This window comes from Lissotriton helveticus, chromosome 11, assembly GCF_964261635.1.
Source record: "Lissotriton helveticus chromosome 11, aLisHel1.1, whole genome shotgun sequence".
NCBI lineage: Eukaryota > Metazoa > Chordata > Amphibia > Caudata > Salamandridae > Lissotriton > Lissotriton helveticus.
The window spans coordinates 516,679,801-516,699,660 of NC_136072.1; the positions used below are offsets into that span (position 1 = coordinate 516,679,801).

The window sequence follows — 19,860 nt, forward strand, 5'->3', positions numbered from 1 at the left end:
TAAACAACACATGCCCCTGGGACCTGGCCCTGCCGGTGGCTTTAATAAAATCAAGTACGGGAGACCCAAGACCAGTGCTAATCAATCAAGCAATCAGTCATTTGTAATGCGCGACTACTCACCCATGAGAGTCTCAAGGTGCTAAGGAGTCAAGGTATTCCTACCCTACCCCCTTTTCTTTTTTTTCATGGTTTGTTGGGGGGACTCAGCTAAAGCGGTATCCCAAGATGGTTGGCAACACTTCCTGGTTGAAGTGTTTGCAGCCAATCAGAGCTCTGCAGGTCTGTGCACAAGCTTGTTAATATTCGTGAATTAGTTGCTATCGTAGACATACAAGCTTGAATTTCATTAAACTACTTTGCACCAAATAACTGAAAGCATGATCTGTGAGCCACAATTTACCTTTCTGCCAAATTCAGTGAAATTGAGTACAGTGGTTCGGGCTGCAGGAGTGTATAAAGCTCCTATGGGAAATTATTATGGGAAACACCCTTTTTTTGACACCCCCCTCCTTACCCCGCTTGACGGATCACCCCAAAACTTTTCATGCCCAGCAAGATTTACCTGGACATTTTTTGGGAAATTTCAGGAAGATTCGTCAAATGATGCTAAAGATATAGGCGAGTCAAAAAACGCATTTCCTATGATATACATATATAAACGCACACAAATATAGATGTGCTTTTTATAGTAGTCAATTTTAAAGAAATAACCCAAAAATGTTTACTATAATGTGCAAATATATATTTTTAATAATATTGTTAAATTATATATTTGTGTAAATAAACATACACACACACACACACACACATATATATATATATATATATATATATATATATATATATATATATATATATATATATATATATATATATGTGTGTGCTTATATAAGTTTATATTATAGTCTTAGAGTCTACCGGCCATTAAAGAACTGCTCCAGCATTTGGCTCGGGCCTTTAACAATGGAGCGGGCCTTTAATGGCCGGTACAGCCCGCTACAGTGGCTATTAGAAAATTCTGCCCATGGGGGCGGAATTTTCTAATTTGTAAGACAAAGGCCTCACAGAACCCAAGGGGTTGAACTCCCCTCATGCTCCGTGAGGCCTTTCTTCACAGCTGATGCTGTGATCAAACATTGGAATGTTGATTCTTCGGGTTTATACCAAACATTAGTAGCCTGGAGCACTCCATTGTTTCAATGGGACGCTCAACATTCCAATGTTCTAATTATATATATTAAATATAATTTAAATGTATTTAATTTACATTTTATTTATGTAATATATTAAAATATCTAAGATTCACTTTTTTACAATACATATAAATATATATAAAAATCGATATTTTAGAATCTATTTAACGATATTAATGTGAAACTATATTTTGTTTGATAGTTTTGTACTTACCATTATAAGCAAAGGGAAACTATATTTTATGTAATTGATATTTTTGACACACTATTTCTGTATCTCAATTTTGTTGTTTTCTATATTGTGTCAATGATCCGCCAAGGTTGTTGTGGGTGAATGTTGCAGATCACCAAAAATCTGACAGCAGCATGTGGATATGTATTCGTATTATACAGTACAAAGCTGGATAGGGAGCAACGTAATACACACTTGATTTTTAATCAAGCAAGTAAGCCGATATTAAACAAAGTCCCCAAGTTTCACGTCAGTATCCTAACCGCTAGAACATATCACGTCCCTACAATGAGCAAGAAAGGGCCAATAATAAGGCAGAGTTGTCAGTAGCCAGAGTTGACCACCTTCCTTCAGTTCATTTTCCCCCACCTATAAATCACTGTTTTCAAGTGTATTAGGGTGATTGGTTCAATGGAAGGGAGACAAAACTCCTACACCCAGTATGTGTTTTGTAATCTCACAAGAGTTCAGGACAGGACATAATGTTCGTAATGACCTGGAAGGCGGTGATCAACCTTGTTGTCACATTACTTGTAATGGTTGTAAAGCTGATATGAAAAATATATACACCCCTAAAATAGTTTCTCCTTAAAAGAGTTATATGTATACACTACTCAACCATTTTTCTCACCTAGAGAGTGTCCTTAGAACCAATGCCCTTTGTTTTAAGCCCGAACATAGAACCACTAACTACCCTGAGAAGGTGTGCTCAATGAACAGCATTGATCATTTAGGGAACAAAGTTGCACACGTTCATTCTTGTGCTCTCGTGTTCAATTTTTTGCCTATTTCTTGCCATGCCACGTTTCTCACAAGCGAAGGCCTGAAACAGGCCAGTTTTATCTTATTTTAGAAACTCTTTATAGGTTTGTTAAATATTGAATGGTCTTACAAAGGCCATATCAAATGCTGCCGAACAAGGCGTATGCAAAATTGATGGACAAAATGCAGAACAATGTCATACATTCACCCAGGTGCAGAGATCAGGGACTAAATCCATTGTTTTTATGCTTGCTATTCCAGTTTGGACCCAGCCATATGCAAATCATTCTTGACCCTGCGCACAATGAGACAGTCCAGCCCGAACTGCCAGGCCAGACCCTCCCTGGACTAGAAACAAGCATACTAAAACCAGTTTCGGGGTTTCACCTCTCATCAGCCAGGATTGCTTGACTCCAGTGGCATGGAGAGCACGGGTATAGCACATTTTCTATACTCAATGGAAAGAAAGAGAAAGGCCCTCTCATTAGAATATCAGGCAATGTATGGAAGTTTTCCTCTAAATGTCCATTGTCAGAATAAGCAGATGCGAATAGTGACTACAAGGATCCATTTCACCAAGATTCAGAGGGTCGAATGTTATGTAAAATAAATAAATGACACTTACACATTGCCAGGACTTCCGGGCATTATTATGAACAATGCTATTTAATGTACTCCCCTATGCGAAGGGGGGCGAACAACTCTTTGGGGTGTTTGTGTCAATATTGGTCATCCCCACAGCTTGAAAGCTGATGAGCTAATGGAAATATTATACATCTGTAGCACTCATATATTTGCTTTTGCGTCCAAAAGTATTCCAAAAAAGCTTCAAAGTTTGTGAACTTGTGAGTTCGTACATATCTGTAACATATGTAAACCAAGTTGGTCCAATACAAAATAGCCTCCCCACATACAAATTCTCTCTGAAAAACAGATTCACACGACACACCCAACGAGAGTATCCACGATGTATTGCGGTACTTACCTGTTAGGACACTGTTCAGAGACACTGAGCTGGCCACAGATCGCTCCGACTTGCAAATACAGTCTGGCAAGCTGTAGACAGCCTTTGGGCCATATCTATCATTATTTCACACAACGCTGTAAGACACCTTGCTGTCTTGCACTTTGTGAAAGGAAGAGGGCAGAAATGCACCATATCTATCAAGATATGATGCAGTCCTGATGTCTACCTGGACTGGTGCCTAACGCCAATCCACGGGCCCTTTCTTAGTACAACGGTGCCTGCGTTGGAGACAGGATTGTTTTTGTGCAGGAAGGGACACCTGACTTCACAAAAGCAATCTTCAAAGCCATTTTCCTCTAAATGCAGCACATGTAGTAAGAGGAAAAAAGGAGAAGAAATTAAGATATTTCTCCTGGTTGTGCCTCCCCTTGGACAACATAGCATTTCGACACATTCCCAGTCTTGCTAAATCTGGGAATGTGCCAAAATCCATGCAGGAGAACACCCTTGCTCCACCCATGGAACACCTCCTTGGGGCAGAGTAATGCAAGGCAGAGGCTTGCACTGCCTTGTGTTAATCCAAATGTACTAAGCCATGCAAGGTGGCCTTGCATGGCTTGATAAATATCATTCTAGTGGAGAAGTGTGGCTTAATGGTTAGAGCGGCAGACCCTGATGCAGAGGTCTAGCCCGGGACCAGGGTTCAATTCCCCACCTCGGCGGGTCTTGGGCTCTAAAATTCCATGGACCTGATAATTCTCGCCTCGGTGCTTATTCCAATCATGGAGTCCCACTCTGCAACTCTGGGAAATAGCTTGCTTAATCTCCACAATGGCCCCCACAACGCTAAGGATGCCTGGCCTCCACCTTGGGGGTGCCCAGGAGTGGACACCTCACAGGGAAAGCCAGGATGGGTTCCACAGCGGTATTCGTACAAGCGCCTTGAGACCCTTGCGGGTGAGTAGTGCGCTATACAAGTATCAATTTACATTTACATTACATTTACATTCTAGGTTTTGCGTCGCCCGTGCTCTGCCCTGCGTGGCACAAGGATGAAGCAAAACTTTGATAAATAAGCCCCTTAATACTGAAACTTCCCCTCATTGTTCCAACATTGATCCATTTTAGTCAAAATGATAGTGTCGTCATATAGATCCTATGTGCATTGTGGACCATAACCTGTATGGTTTTGCTAGTGACTCGAATTCAGACCCTAGAGAAATCTTTTGAGTTTCTTAGAAGAGGTCTACAAACTATAGATGTGAATGGCAGTAGGAATATTTATTTTTGGATTCTTACCAGAGTGCAGATAGGAAAGATAGATAATGTGCTATGATGAAAGCAATAACACAATAAGACATGTTCACAGGTATAAGGAAAATCCTAGACAAGCAGTTCACAAAGTCTTTTATCCTAAAGGAAATTGACAGATAAATATAAACCGGGCATTCTATTAAACATTGCTATGCAACTGATAACTCATAGTCTGATTCCTTACAGAGAATATTTTAGGTATTTCTGGATTTCTGCAGCTGCTGTGGTTTGCATATTGTTTCCCACTTTCTGGCTCCCATATGGGATTTCATTCTTATTTACTAGATCATGTTTTCAAAGCTTGGGACCTTAATCATGAGTGAGGTTTCTAATATAGGCGATTTAATAGTTTAATGCCAAGCAACTCGCTTTCCTGCCTTCGCACTCTGCTTCTACTGCAGTCAATAATGTGCCCCAGAGCTGTCGGTCATATGTCCACTGTAGACTGGGTTTATGGAGCTCTGGAGATTTATTCTTCCGCGAGCCTTTATCCCTTTCGGAGATGCAGTAAATTGTCCATTAAAGTAGCTTCTATGCTAAGCTCCTCCAGTCCATCAATGAACTAGCATCATGGTCCCTGCAGGCAAACTGTCAGCCTGGTGGTGAACATCACTAGACAGCAGTGTTTCCAGAGTATAGGACTCAAGGTTGAATTTTTATATACATGAATTCTGTTTTAACATTAGTGCCCATATTGTTTAAACATATTAGTTATTTAGCTTTTTAATGAAGCACATTCATCTCCCTATACATTTTGCCAGACACACTTATCTTGCATTTTCTGAAGCTTACCTTATTGAATTGTACTGTTCTTTTGTAGTACACTGTTGTCATGTCCTTGTTATATTGTGTTATCAGCAGTTGCATGTCACACTTCAAGTGTTCGAATAACGCCAAAGTGCTTTCAGTGCTTGGCTACCCTTATTATGCGAGACTGGAATATTCATCAACAAGTTGTATTTTTTTAAGTGTGGTTGTGTTTTATTGGTTAAGGTTCATTTGTGCAAGGTTTTACCTCATGGAGGTGTACATTGCAACTCTGTGGATGTGATGACCATGGTGGAACAGCTGTGGGAACTCTCATTGACTGGAAACTAGATCTGGGGAGTTCAATATGGTGGATGTATTAAGTTGAGGAACTATCACATGAAGTAACTATGCCTCTCAATACCCACGTACGGTGTCCGCAGTGTCTAGAGATGTTTTATTACATTAACCTGTACTACAAAAGCATCAACTTAATTCAAGTTAATGACATAAAACGTTGTATAACTCTTTGCATCATTCTTATGCCTAGCACTATACTATTGAGGTGCAAGGAACATGTGACTGGGACACAGACATTCTATTAAGGCCAAAGACTATTTCTACTATATTGACATTTTTCAATCTTACTAACATTGACGTCCCATTACAGTTGGCAAAAACAATGGCAATACCCTTAGAACATATATGCTATTCACATTCCTGATCCCAACACCATGGAGTAATCAAAGATATATTTTTTGATTCAAACATAAACAGAGAGGAAGTGAAAAGTTGAAACACAAATAGAAGGGTCAGTCAGCTTGTCTTCAGGACCAGATCAAATCAACAATAACAGGTAAATTGGAAGAGTATGTTGTTCTTTAAAGAATTTGCAAATCTGGTACAATTGCCTTAAACCTTTTCAAATCTTAATCAGTGGATTGTTTACGAGCCTTCCTGTAACACCAAGTAGGATGGCCATCACAAGAAGCCTGACAGTTACAACATGGTTCTTGAGTGGTCATCACAGGATATAAGGACGCCACCCATCCTAGTAGCCTTTTTAATGTAGGGCACCTTCCCTTCAAATGGTATCGCAGCAAATCCAAGCTGACAGACCACCAAACAGAATGTGCCAAAACACTTTGCCCGTGAAACACAATAGTTCTGTAGCACAAGGTAGAGGCAATCCTTTGAATTACCAGGTATGCTGCATAGGAGTCCACTTCCCTTTGTCATGCCCGATCGTTTTCACATCCTCTTCTTCTCAACAAGAAGACGACTTTGAAATTGCAGTGTGTGTGTTTATTTGTTGTGCTATCGACTTTCTCTTGTAAAATCTGTCCGTTCCCCAATAACTAGGATCGTTCATTTCCCCATTGGCCTATTAAAGCAGTTAATGTTATTAGGCACTTTACTCCAGTCCTGCCCTTCCTGAGAGAAGCGCCATTCAATAAAGAGGAGGCTTCTTCAAACGGATAGCCTTACGTACTTCTGATACAGCTTATGGAGGTATATACGGCTGCTGTGAGGCTGGATTGATATTAGTGGGAACAGACACTTTATTGATAGGAAACATTTCCAAGATGGCGTTCACTTGGGTTCTTCGTCAGGTGCCATGACACCTTCTAGGTTTGTATTTATAGATTTATGTTATTGTGTTTTTGAGGTGCTTGGAGTTGAAAGGTGGTCTGGCATTAGATGACAGAGCTCCTTATGACAAACAAATAAAGCCCGCAAAACGAGGATAAACGCCCAACCGGGTGGTACACCATGCCAATCTAGCAACTGGCACTGGAAGGAAAACTAACCGTACAGATGCCTGATTTAAAACATCAGATTCCAAAAAGGGAAGAGGCCAATGTGTATCTAGGTCACACAAACTCTACACCCATTTCAGATGGCAGGGCAATGTTTTTCAACTAATGCCCACTGTTTTCGGAGCCAAGCACAGGTTTATAAATGGAAAAATCAGGAACAAACTGCCCGTCAGGAACATCTTCTTCTAGAACTGAACCCTCCATCGAGCAAAAACCCCTCAGAGGATAATTTGTCATGGCTAGCTTAGGTTGCATACCATAGAGAAGAATACAAGCACCATCTCTGACTTACAGGGGAAAAAAAGAAACAGAGAATCATGCATTCATGCTGCGTGAAACAGACAAGACACGAAAGGCAAACATAATTAATGGGGAATATTGGTCCAGGGAGAAAATAACTCTTCGGCAGCCGCTTGATTATTCAAATCTTAAGGCAGCATAAAAGGACTGATGTTCTTTAGCCTCAGAGATGTTTGCAATGGTTTCCTGTGGAGTGCTGATACAGGGCACCGCCAATGCACGAGGGTATCCCAGCGGACCCTACTTTGCTCGTGCCAGTGGCGGTGATACTGTAATGCTTTCTGCTGGAGTGGCAGCCATCAATGGCATTACATGCGGCTGATAAAAAGAATCCCGAGAGGTTACAAAATAAAAGCATTCCAATGCTGCAGTGTGTGCTGTCTGAAAACACCCACTGCAGCCCAAGGGTTGGGGTCCCTCTGCACCTCTATTCCTCTTTCATGTATGCATACACTTAAAAAGGAGCACAATACCCATCATATGTAAATTTTAATTCACAGGAATAGGGGACTTAGCGGTAAACCTGAAATGTAAGAGAAGTGTTTAAAATCCTCTCTTAATTAACACAAATAACAGGCAGTGGCAGGGGCTAATGGCTGCTTGCCACATGCAGTCGGTGGATGGATGGTCGGTTAATTGCTCCCCATGTTCAGATTACACCAGTGTGGTAAAGGGATTTTTGAGCCCTGAGGGGCCATTTTTGTTACAGGGGCTGGTTGTGCAGCTTAGCTGCAATATCGGCCCCCTGTAACAAAAGCATCTGCAGCGTTTTCCACATGCAGCTGTGGCGTTAACACAGGTCCCGGCAACCCCCGTGGTATGGGTGGCCACCGAGCTGCAGGCGTGGGGGCTTCAGCACAGTACCGTGGCCGGAGAGCTCCTGATTAGATCCGGAGAGAGGGCCCCTCCATGATGTACCTTCTTGGGGGGGGGGGGCTCAAGTTTCATTCCGCCACTGCTCTTGAGGTAGGCCTGTCAGAGTAGAGCGTTCACCTCCCCTGCCCATAATGGAAGCAGTTCTGAATAGCAGAGTAGAGAGCCTTTCACTGTTCTTTAGAAACATGTCGATCAGAACATTTCAAAGGCACAGCTGCTGAAGATACATAGATTTTCTAAGAATACAATTTAATTTCTCTGGTCTTCGAACATATTTATGTTGCTTGAAATTTCACTGCATATGTGCAATCTTCCCTGGAGGAAGTTATTTTTCTCCTTGTTAACAAAAGTGGATTCACAAGCAATGCTTGAGCTAAAACTTCTTATCCGTCGGGAGTTCCTACAGGTATAATTCCATTCCAATATATTTTCTCTTAGCATGGAATATCAGAATGCATTTAGCAATCGATCAGTCAATCAGTCAAAGAAGCAGCAGACCTTTGTCCCACAGCGAGGGTGGCAGCATACCTCTGCCCCGCCGCGTGGGGTTCTGAAGACTTTTACAGGCCGCAGCTGGGGTGGGACTACGTCACCCAGCATTCTACTGCCCGGAAGGAGGGGCAGCCAATGCGACAAAAGCGCTCTCCAGTTCATGCAGCACAGAATGCGCATGTGACGCATCCGGGTATGTGCCAGCGTGAAGACCACGCCAAGTGCGTGCTCGTCTGCACCCATCAGAGCCAGGGCGAGGCTGGCTGGGACACCCCACTTGGCACTTTGACTGACTTCTTCAGCTTTATTACCCTAGATTAGCCGTCTGTACGGTTGGTGATATTCAGTTTTATTAGCCTGGTTTCCCATCTTTGTTACTTACATCCCGTCAATTCTATACGACAAGAATGAGACAGCGTAATGCAAATGATTCACTGTCATCAGGTGATTGCAAAAGAGAGCAAAGACCTGGAGCATTGCTTTTAATTGCTTCATTAGAGCTCTTGATACACTCATTAAAGAAGTCGATCTCCTTCTATCTGACACACCATCAGACCTTCCGGTCAGTTAGCCCTGCACAATCTAACTCCCAACAGCAATATGATATTTTTGGTAAAGTCCACCTGCTCACTAAGGGAACAAGAGGATCAGCGGTGGCCTATCCGCAGACCAAGAAAAAGCCGGTCAAAGAGGCGAGTAAAAATCAAAAGGCCAAAGTTTGTTGTTGAGGGGCATTCCTAAACCATCTACTATCCCTTTCCTTGATTCAGTGGGTAGCCAGAACTTGAGCAATAAAGAGAATTTCCATATATCAGCCGACTCCAATTCCCATAGGGATAGTCCTCTGGAAGGGCACAGCGACTGTGCCTCAATGGGAATCCGCCAGCTGAGGAGTGCTCCTATTCCAACTGAGCCCCCATGCCAGACTCCGGTACCAGACAACTCACTCAATTCTGAGGCTCTATTGAATGAGTTACACTCGCTTAAGAACGGAATATGTGAGTTGAAATCTCTGCTATTGTCATTAGTTGGGATTATTAAGGCAGCCAAAATAGACTTTCCCGAGACATGTTCCAACTTTTCCACTATTGGTTAGGGAATCATCAATGATGCCGCTCCTGATAGGCTGATTCATCATCAAGAGGACGCATCTCTCAAAAGATCTAATCTTGAGCCAAAGTCTAGTAACTGTAAGATGGAGGCAGTGCAAAGGCCATATACATAGCTTCCGGTTAGATCAAGCCCAAAAACACCTTCATCCTGTGTGAGAGCAGACACATTAACTGGCAATATTTTGGGGCTGCAACAATGGAAGATTATGAATTCCTTGCCCCATCTGGACCTCTCCCTGAAGCTACTCCCTTTGTTTTGGTGATTAAGAATGTACCAAAGCCTACCATGCCTGAGTCAGAAGAATATTTAAGAAATTCATCTGTTTATTGGCTCGGGCTCCACTCGAAGGATGTAAATACTGTTACCAATGAAATTATCATGGTAACTCATGCAGCCTGGATTGGTCGCTCAGTGAAAGATTGCCACGGTGACTGTGATTATTGATTTTCGTTCATCTGATTTTGTGCATTTTATGGTAACATCCTATTATGCTAATACTGTTCAGTCTGAAGGTCTCCAACTTGAGCCCCTTGGTTACTTCTATAAACTACAATTTGAATACAATCTGCTACCAGCATTCGCTCGCCCCATGATTAGCAGGTATAAAGCAAGGCACCCTACATTTTGACTGCCACTAACTAATCGCTTTCAACCCTTGGCAAATATATGATATGTGTCAGCTGGTCTGGGATGCAAAATCAAAGGTGAGTGGGAGGGGGGTAACAGGTCCCTCTTCCCTATGGTCAAGAAGCTTGGTATGACTCCTCCCATCTGACACATACAGCTAAGTGTATTAACGGCCATGTTACCAACCAAGGACCAGAGAAAACAGGGGAATGCATCACCACTACCACATTATCTCATTCTAAGGAGGGTACTAGCCAAGCTCCCTCTTGTATAGCCAGGTGGTTCAGTGCAAGTCCCCTACTCTGGCACGCCCCGTAAAAGCACAGCTTTGGCCTTGTTACCAACCAAGTTTCAAGGAAAAAACAGGTACTTTATTACTACTACCACGCTACCTGATCCAAATAAGGGCAGTAGCCCAGCTACCTCTAGCCCCTGATCGGGCATATGCCATTGGCTGCCCCGGTCCGTGCAGGTAACAACGGTGGGGCCGCGAGGGCGTGTTTCGAGGGACGATGCAGAGGGAAAATTAAATAAATAATTAATTTTCCCTCTGCATCGTCCCTCGAAATCCTCCCCAACCCGGCCCCACTGCTGTTACCTGCACGGACTGTGGCTGGTCATTGGCAATTCAGATTCCAGCACCAAGCTGGTATCTTAAAGTTTAGCTGGGTTACCCCCAAGTTCAACCTACCCATATTGGTGCCAGTTTGTTGACAGGTTTGCTATCTGTCTCTTTCAAGAGACCTAGTCTTTGTTGTCTCATTTCTGTACTGCCATGTCAACTTTTGCCAGGCTGCTGTATTCGCAGGGAAGGGTAGGCAATCAGGGGATTAAGTATTTGGGGAAAACCTCCCTTTCCTGTGTGATTAGGTAGATCAAACTGGGTTCTCCTGAATTACGGTGTATTAGCTTGCGCTTTCATCTAATGTACTTTATCACATTTACAATGTATATTGTAGATCAGTGGTCTACAAAGTTATGTCACTGGTTATTGATCTTTTGAACATACATTGAGCAGCACTACCTGTTGTGGTATTCAAAGTCATATGGGGTCATTTTAATTGTACAGTCGAATTGCTAGAATCGCTAGCTCTTTTAAGTGAGGATGATCATGTTCGGTCAATCCCAGTTCTTACAATCCCCTCTATTAAGAAATGTTCCATGTTGGTTGTTCAACTAAATGCACTTACCCTAAATCAGGGTCTATGAGCCTCTATTGGTAGAACGGTTTTGGACAAAGATGGGCATCACATGTTCAGTTGTATGCACAACAATAACCTTATTGACCACATATTGCTAGATATTAGACAGTGGCCCAACTTGATCAATATGCTTGTATTTCGACATCAAGATAGTGAACACAATGCTCTTGACCTCCCTCTTAAGTAATTGGGTAACACAATCTCCAATACTTGTCCTGAACCGGTTGATGGAAGGCTGAGAATGGCCAACAATTGCCGTAGAATTAAATGGAGTGTTATGCCGCAGTGTTAGAAATGGAGGTCTCTCTGGATTAATTGGGGGAGATTTACATGATGGTAGCTCACAACATTTGAGCCTTGCTATTGCTGGCTCTGTCGTTGGGACAACAGGATATCTTGGGTGGAATTAGTACCATCCATATTCAGATGTGCTTGACTTTAAGGAATCATTATTATGTGGAAACCAAGCAGGCAGTAGGGAGAAAAAGTCCACCTTCTTGGTATAACAACAACTACAGAGGCACCAGGAAGGTATTCTCAGAGGCTATAAAAAAGTAGAACATACATCAGATCCAAGTCGCCAGAGGGGTTTATAAAATCTCTACCATCATGGCCAAAAGAGAATGGGAGAAAGGAAAGTTGGAAGGCATGTTGAGTGCAGTTAGGACTGAGGACTATTGCTCATGGTGGAACATTCTTGCCACTGGAAGGAAGCAGTGACTGTCAGGTTCATATTGAAAATAATATCTGAGCAGCAGATTGGTATGCTCATCTTTAAATACTGTGTTCCTCACCATCAGAGTTGGTAGCCCTCGAGTGTGAACTAGCAGGGCCAATGTGCAATGTTTATGTCCCAGTTTAGGACCCGTAGGGTTGGTTTGTCAAACAAGAGGACTAGATGAGCAGAGTATGCAAAATACGGATAGCATTTACATCTCCTCTATCAAAATAATCTAACGGGCTAGATAAGATTCCCGGGGATCTATTTTCAGCTGAAATCGATGTCTGGTGCCCCTAATTTTTTACTCTTCTCTAATGCCATCATGAGAGGGGCACCCATTCCCCGAACTTGGGCTGGGACAGAGATGATTCCCATTTTCAAAAAGGGCTCCAAGTCAAATCTGTCCAATTATAGACCAATAAATCTTATAGATAGTACTCAAAAATTATTCTGTAGGTTTGTTCTTGACAGGCTACGCAAATGGTTACCCACTTCTGAGATCCTCTTACCCCTGGAAGCTGGTTGTAGGGAATGCACTTGTACAAGTGGCCAGGTGTTTTGTTTTCAGTTACTTTATTGGAAAAGTGTTTCGCTGGGTGGTGGTCGCCTATATTGTAGCCCTTCAGTCTGCATTTGATTTAGTTCCAAAGTCCACTTTATGGCAGGTACTAACCGCAATGCTGGTCCCAAAGTGCCATCTGGATATAATTATTTGATTGCATCTTAACAATTATGCACAAGTCAGATGTGGACCAATGGGAAGAGCTGACGGAACTAATCCCATCAATAGGGGAGTTCATCAGAGATGTGTTTCTGCCCCTTGATTGTTTATCCTGTTCATTATTAATCTGGTAGCATACTTGGATAATTATGAGAATGATGCGCCAAGGCTAGCAGATGTCAGGGTCCCAGCCCTTCTGTTTGCAGAGGACAAGTTATTGCTTTCCAAACCACCTATGGGGTTGCAAAATGTATTAGATCGTTTTGAGTGCTAATGCAAACATAGGGGTCTGGAGATAAACATTGGGAGACCAAGTACATTGTCTTCAATCCCTGTGATTCTACTAGAACTAACACTTTGCTTAAAGGGTTACTATTTGAGAGGGTTCATACCTTTGATTATCTGGGGATTACCCTAACTGAGCACATTGATTGGACACCCACATAGTCCACCATTAGCTAAAATTGGAATAACATACTGGTGGTATGGTGAAGATGGTGTGGGGTTCCCCTTTTTGGCCAATCTCCCTAGCTCTACAAATTTATAACCATCAAGCTTTAGGTGAGGTGCTCTATGGTGTGGAGCTGTGGTGCTTCAAGGATACGGCTGCGCTGGTGGCAGTTGGAAATTGATTTATGCGATCATTGACCGTTTTTCCTATTAGTACTCTACTGGTTCCAATTAGATTAGGCCTAGTGCTAAAATCAATCCCCGATAATATAGGGTTGAGGCCTATTTTAAACTAGAGAAGAATCTGGGCTGAAGCAAAGAGAATATATTTGAAATTGTGCTTAGGGTTACTCCTGCTCCATTCTTTTATTGCCAAATGGCTATGTGACCCCAAGGAGGTTGACTGGCAATGCTCATCTTGCAGTAAGACCAAAGAAACAGTGAAGCATGTATTACTCTTCTTCCCAGCTTATACAGGCAGTAGAAGGAAATGGATTCCCCGGTTGTGCCACAATCTGGTTACGAGGGATGATAGAGAAGTGATAACAATTCTGAAATACGACACGAGGCAGCCCAATGCCTTTGTAGTTTCTCGCTTCTTGTCAACTACGTGGAGAGTAAGACAAAAATGTAGTACTTCCTTTGCTGGAAAACAAAACAAGAGAGTGAGAAGTTGCTATAAGCATGTTTCTCTTACCTTTGTAAACATAACAATCAAATAAAAATAAGCTTGCTACCACTACTATGAGTGGTAACAAGCTCATTTTCATTTGATTGTTATACTTTCTTAGCTGCCCATGGTTGTGAAATGTAGCAAATTATTTTGTCCGTATTTGTGATGACTGTAGTGTCTAGAATACATTACACACATAAGGTAGTCGCGTCTGGATTTAACTCTGTACAAGGGTAAGATACCTTAGAGATACAGCACCTATTTAGCACTTCTGGACATGACAACAGCTTGCAAGTGAGTGATGATTATTTATGCCACCAGGGGTATCATTTACATTTACATTATTCTTTTAGCCATAAGGAATCTGCTCCCCAACCCAGGAGGGTAGAGCAATAGCGAATGTTAATAAAATGTACCAGTTACTGAAAATATGCTATTACATTGTTTTTTAAATTATTTTTTCTTTTCTTAGATTCACAAAATTGATCAACCATGTACACCTCTGGCCAAAAGGATATGATGGATTAATCATCAGCCATTTAATGTATACCGGTTTTATCTACTGGATGTATAATTTTTATAATTCTTTTACTCTATCCTCTGAAGTGAAATTGAAATGTCAATTGAACAACTGGATGGACATTACTCTAAGCACTGACTATATATTTTCCTTTTGCAGATTTTTTTGTATGTGCTTTATGCCTATATAGTAGTGTAGAGTAATCTATTTAGCATTACTGGACATGGGCATCATTGATTTCAGTGGGGGCCTCATCCTCATTCTCATTATTTTTCTATATTTAAATATTCTGCTCCCCATCTCAGATGGGTAGAGCAATACTGAGCGCTAACAAGGTATGTTAGTTGATGAGAATATGATATTACATCATTTAGAAATATTTTTATATCTTATATAAATGATTAATTATGTAGACCTTTGGCCAAAAGGACCTAGAAGGATTGACCATCAGCCAACTGACTGTACATATTTCACTGATGTGTTGGTTTTTATGTGCTTTTATGGCTATATAGCAGAATAAAGATTTGACAGGACCATCAATCAAATTGATTTGTATAGTGCAGCTAATCACACAAGAGGGTATCTAGGTGCTTGCAGGGTCTGAGGGACTCAGTTGAAGGACTCAGATCCATCTGAAAGTATCCCCTTGTATGCTGATGACATGAAGCCTAGCAATCAACGTGTGGTGGGATACGGTGTTGTAAGCTGCCATCTCTCCTCGGTTGAGGAGGGCTTGGATGTTGTCAGATACAGTCATGGACAATCAAGGGCAGCCAAATGCATTTGACGAGAAGGACTCAACCCACACCTGGTGATAGTTTATGGTGTGAAACCAAAGTTAGAACCTTCAGTTAAAAGTGTTTTTTTCTCAGATTAGAGTTAGAAACAGATTTATTAAGAAAAGTCTGAACAAAATTCAATACATTAGTTGGGTCAATTTTTCTCAGTTACAATACGATTTCTGAACTTGCAGAGTCTGTGAGGCGTCTTGTACTTCCAATGCAATGTTCAAGCTGCTGATTCATCACTCACTTCTTCTCGATCTTTACACTTTTTTTTAAAATCCTCCTCAAATTCACCACTTCTATGTTTGGATTTGCTACATTCCAGTCTGACTTTCCCTTCTAACATTTAACACCTCACTCATTTCATCAATTTTCTCAACCTCCTTTCTCTGATCTCAAATCAAAATTAAACTGTAACTAATGACTTCATCAGTGATGTCATTAATGATGTCAAGACTAAGTCAAGGAAACCAATGGGTTTGCATAATGTTAGGTTTCTGAAGTTCTACCACATCTGTCTACAATTTTCCCATACACAGTAGAGAATTTTTTCTTTCTGATCCTTTTAAATAATAAAATATGGCTTTTTTTTACATCAGAGTTCCTTAGATATTACTGTGTAGCCATACAGCTAAACTTTACAACACTCATATGCAAGCAATCCATGAACCGAGTCTTGCACATATAGCTGGTTGAGCCTACTAGTATACTGTTGGAATTCGGGTCACTGGTTAAGGGGGCTGAAACCCTACTCAAGGAACAGCCACAATTACAGGCACAGAGAAGTCACAAGCAAACCCCAAATTCACCTGTGCTTCAACCTCTGGTGGCTTGGCACAAAGCAGTCAGGCTTATCTTCAATGCAATGTGTAAAATATTCATGCAGGCCTTCAAATAGCAATAAAGTGAAAACACAGCACAAAGAAAATCCCACACCAATTTGGACAAATAGAGTAAAATCTAATACCTTATTTGACAAAAAGAACGACAAAAATTCAATCAGTAGAACCCGAGGTAGGCAATTTGAAAGATTCAAGTGAAAATAGCCCCTAAAAACAGAAAGCACAATCAGGTCACGCAGGACCGGGACAAAGTCACAAGGTCAGGCCAACCACGATGAAGCGCAGACTGGATACACGGCCAGGCTAGGCCTGCTGAACAAGAGTACCCTAAATCCTGGTAGGGAAGTGTTGCGAGATCCTGCATTGAGGATGCATTGTGCAGTGATGGTTCTGAGGAGCTGCGAGGCTGTGATACAAGGAACTGCACCACCGTAGAGGATGCCATTGATGAGGGACTTGTGATGTGAATTCCTGCATCAAAGATGCGTCATGTACCAGCCTTTCTGAAGAAGCTGCATGGCTGCGATGCAGAGTCTTGCATCGACACCAGGCAGGCCATAGATAAGGGTGCTTGGACTGCAAAGGCCTGCATCGAAGATGCATCACACAGCAGTGGTTCTAAGGAGACCATGGGCTGTGATGCGAGGACCGGCCTCGAGGATACATTGGGCAGCTTTCCGAAGCGGAGATGCTCACAGAACAACAGTTGGACTGTCAGAGCACCATCAGGCCGACTTCCAAGGATCCAGGACTGGGGTGAAGCCACTTGGGGGATAAGACTCATTGCAGACAGACTCCAGGTACTGGGTTTAAGGTGGTTGGAGCCTTTTCTGTCTCCAAGTCTCTGACAGGAGGCCAGCCAACTAGCCCTTGGAGTAACTCTAGAAGTACTGGGATCAAGATTCAGGTCCAGTCCTTACACTGAGGTGACAGGGCAGCAGGGCAGAAGGGCAGCAGGACAACATAGTAGCAGTGCTTCTTGCAGGGCAGTACAGCAGTCCGTCTGAGTCTTCCACAAGTCCAGCGGTGTACTGAAGATTTGGATGTGAGGGTCCACTATTTATACCTGGTATCCTTTTTGAAGTAAGAGAAGGTTCTGGAGGTTTCCACCCCAGAGGTGTTTGGAATTTCCTACCTCCATGCCCTGGCCCCAGTTTGTCTGGGGTCACAATAGACAAGTGTCAAAATCTTTGAGAGTGTGCTCAGCCAAAGCCTTTGTGATGTGCAAGTATGGTAGGTGACAGCTTCTTCCCCTTATCAAGTCAGAGATGGCCCTGCCAACATCTATGCTCCTTTGTCTCACTGTCTGGGAGCAATATACGAAGACAAATTGCTGCTACACATAGTTATCTGACCAAGAAAATAGGCTTCTATAACCAAATAGTTTGACCGAAAAATTGCCAACTTTCAAAAAGTGGCATTTTCAGAATTGTGTCTTAAAATCTGACGTTACCATTAAAGAGGGTTTTAAATTACTAATCTTTAAATACCAAACTCAATATTCCTTCCCTCTCCCAATTGAAAGTTATCAGTTATTAAATGTAATACGTTAACCCAATGTTATCCTATGGCTGAGAGGTATTGCAGTAGTGAAAAACTATGCAGTACTGAAAAACTAATTTAAGAGTTTTTCACTAGGAGGACAAGAAAAAGTTTAAACTACATGTCCAACTTTTTTATTACACTGCACCCTGCCCTATTGGCTGTTAATGGCCTACCCTTGCAGTGACTTATAAGTGTTAAAAAAAACCTAGCAAATGGTTACTTTGGCAGGTTGAAATGGCAGTTTAAAACTGCAAATATAGGCAGCAATGGCAGGCCTAAGACATGTTTAAAAGAGCTACTTAGGTGGGTGGCACAATTAGTGCTCCAGGACCACTAGTAGGATTAAATTTACAGGTCTTATGTACATGTAGTCCCACTTTACTAGGGACTTACAAGTAAATTAAATGTGACAGTTGGTACTAAACCCATTTCACCATATTTAAATGAGAAAGCACATGCACTTCAGCACTAGTTAACATTGGTACAGTACATAGAGTCCTAAGGCAAACACAAAAACGAGATCCGCAAAAAAGTGGAGGAGTAAGGCTATACGCTTTGTGGGAGACCACCCTAAGACTGACAGGTCTAACACATACTCAAACACATGAACACAAAGAACTAACTTATACATAATTAATTAGCCACTTAGCATTGGCATCTTAGTTAAGGCTCATCTGCAACAAATATGATAAATGTACTTTTGATCCACTTACTGATGTCTTTAAATGTACTGCCATGGTTCTCAACAAAATTAAAACATTACTTCAACTGTTTATAAGCATTTTGGGGAAATCAGCAACAAAAAAAAACTTATTTGCAGATTTTTCAAAAATTGCATTGGAAATGCTAATACAGAATAGGGGACGGGCAAGTGAAATAATTCATATGCTTATAAATTGCCTGTTATTTTGTTGCCTATTTTGGGAAATACGGTTGCAAAGTGAGGAAGAAGCCAGTTTGGATTTGAGAACATTATTGCCTGGTTACACCCAAACCAGATAAATTAGCTTTGGACGGTGTCAAGATGAGGGCATTTATTTCTATGGATGTGAAACACTCTGGACTCTTTCGACTACAGAATTCCGGGAAATTATTACCACCTCAATTATCTTTTGTGATGTACTGAAACTTGGCCTTTGTTGCAGGTTGTGAAACCCTTCTTATCAGTAGCTCTAGAAAGGCAGGGCCCTTTTTTGTCATCTGCATCGATTTACAACTCATACTTAATATTTCAGAGCACAGCAGCTTCAATAAGTATTGGATTACCGAGTAGTCCTCACCTTTGGGATTTATTGTCTTTGCTATTGGTTCTAGCCACCAGCGGCTCGGCTTGCGGGCAGCAGGGCAGAGGGGTGTCACGGGGGAATTGCGGGGAGAGATGTTTGGGGGGAGTCGCGGGGGAGTCGTGTGGAGGGAGTTGCGAGGGGGGTGTTGAGTGCGCATTTATACATTTTTTTAAACGTACCTTGACACTAGTCCCACATCCCTGCTCATGTTTTACTCATCTTGGAACAGGAAGCCCCACTGACCAATAACAACGCTGCAATAAAGCATTGTGATTGGTAAGCACCCAGACTTCTCTGACCAATCACAAAGCTGCAATGCAGTATTGTGATGGGTTTGTGCACCGTGACACGGAGCTCAACCAGGTGGCTAGAGGGGTGGGAATGTTCTCCATGCGTGGTGAACAGGGAAAGTGCACATAACTGATTTGGGCAGCCCAAGAGGGCCGACCAAACAGTCACTGCACATTTAGGAGTGGACAAACCACTCCTCCCCTGCCCTGCTCCAAGAGTGGAGCAGCAACACCCACCCGCCCAGCAGCAAAGCAGTGTGAAGCATAAAATGATAATAATGCAAAGGTATTAACATTTTATGTTTTGTGGATTGCACTGCCCAAAAGCTGTGGGGCGACACTCCTCTGCTATAGCAGAGGAGCTGCCTCTGCTAGCCATG

General features: G+C 42.1%; 1 protein-coding gene across 1 annotated transcript in view; it reads right to left on the reverse strand.

Moving 5' to 3' along the window:
• Positions 1-19,860, reverse strand: part of UNC5D (unc-5 netrin receptor D) — a 1,369,357-nt gene that overhangs the window by 64,242 nt on the left and 1,285,255 nt on the right. The window lies entirely within an intron of this gene.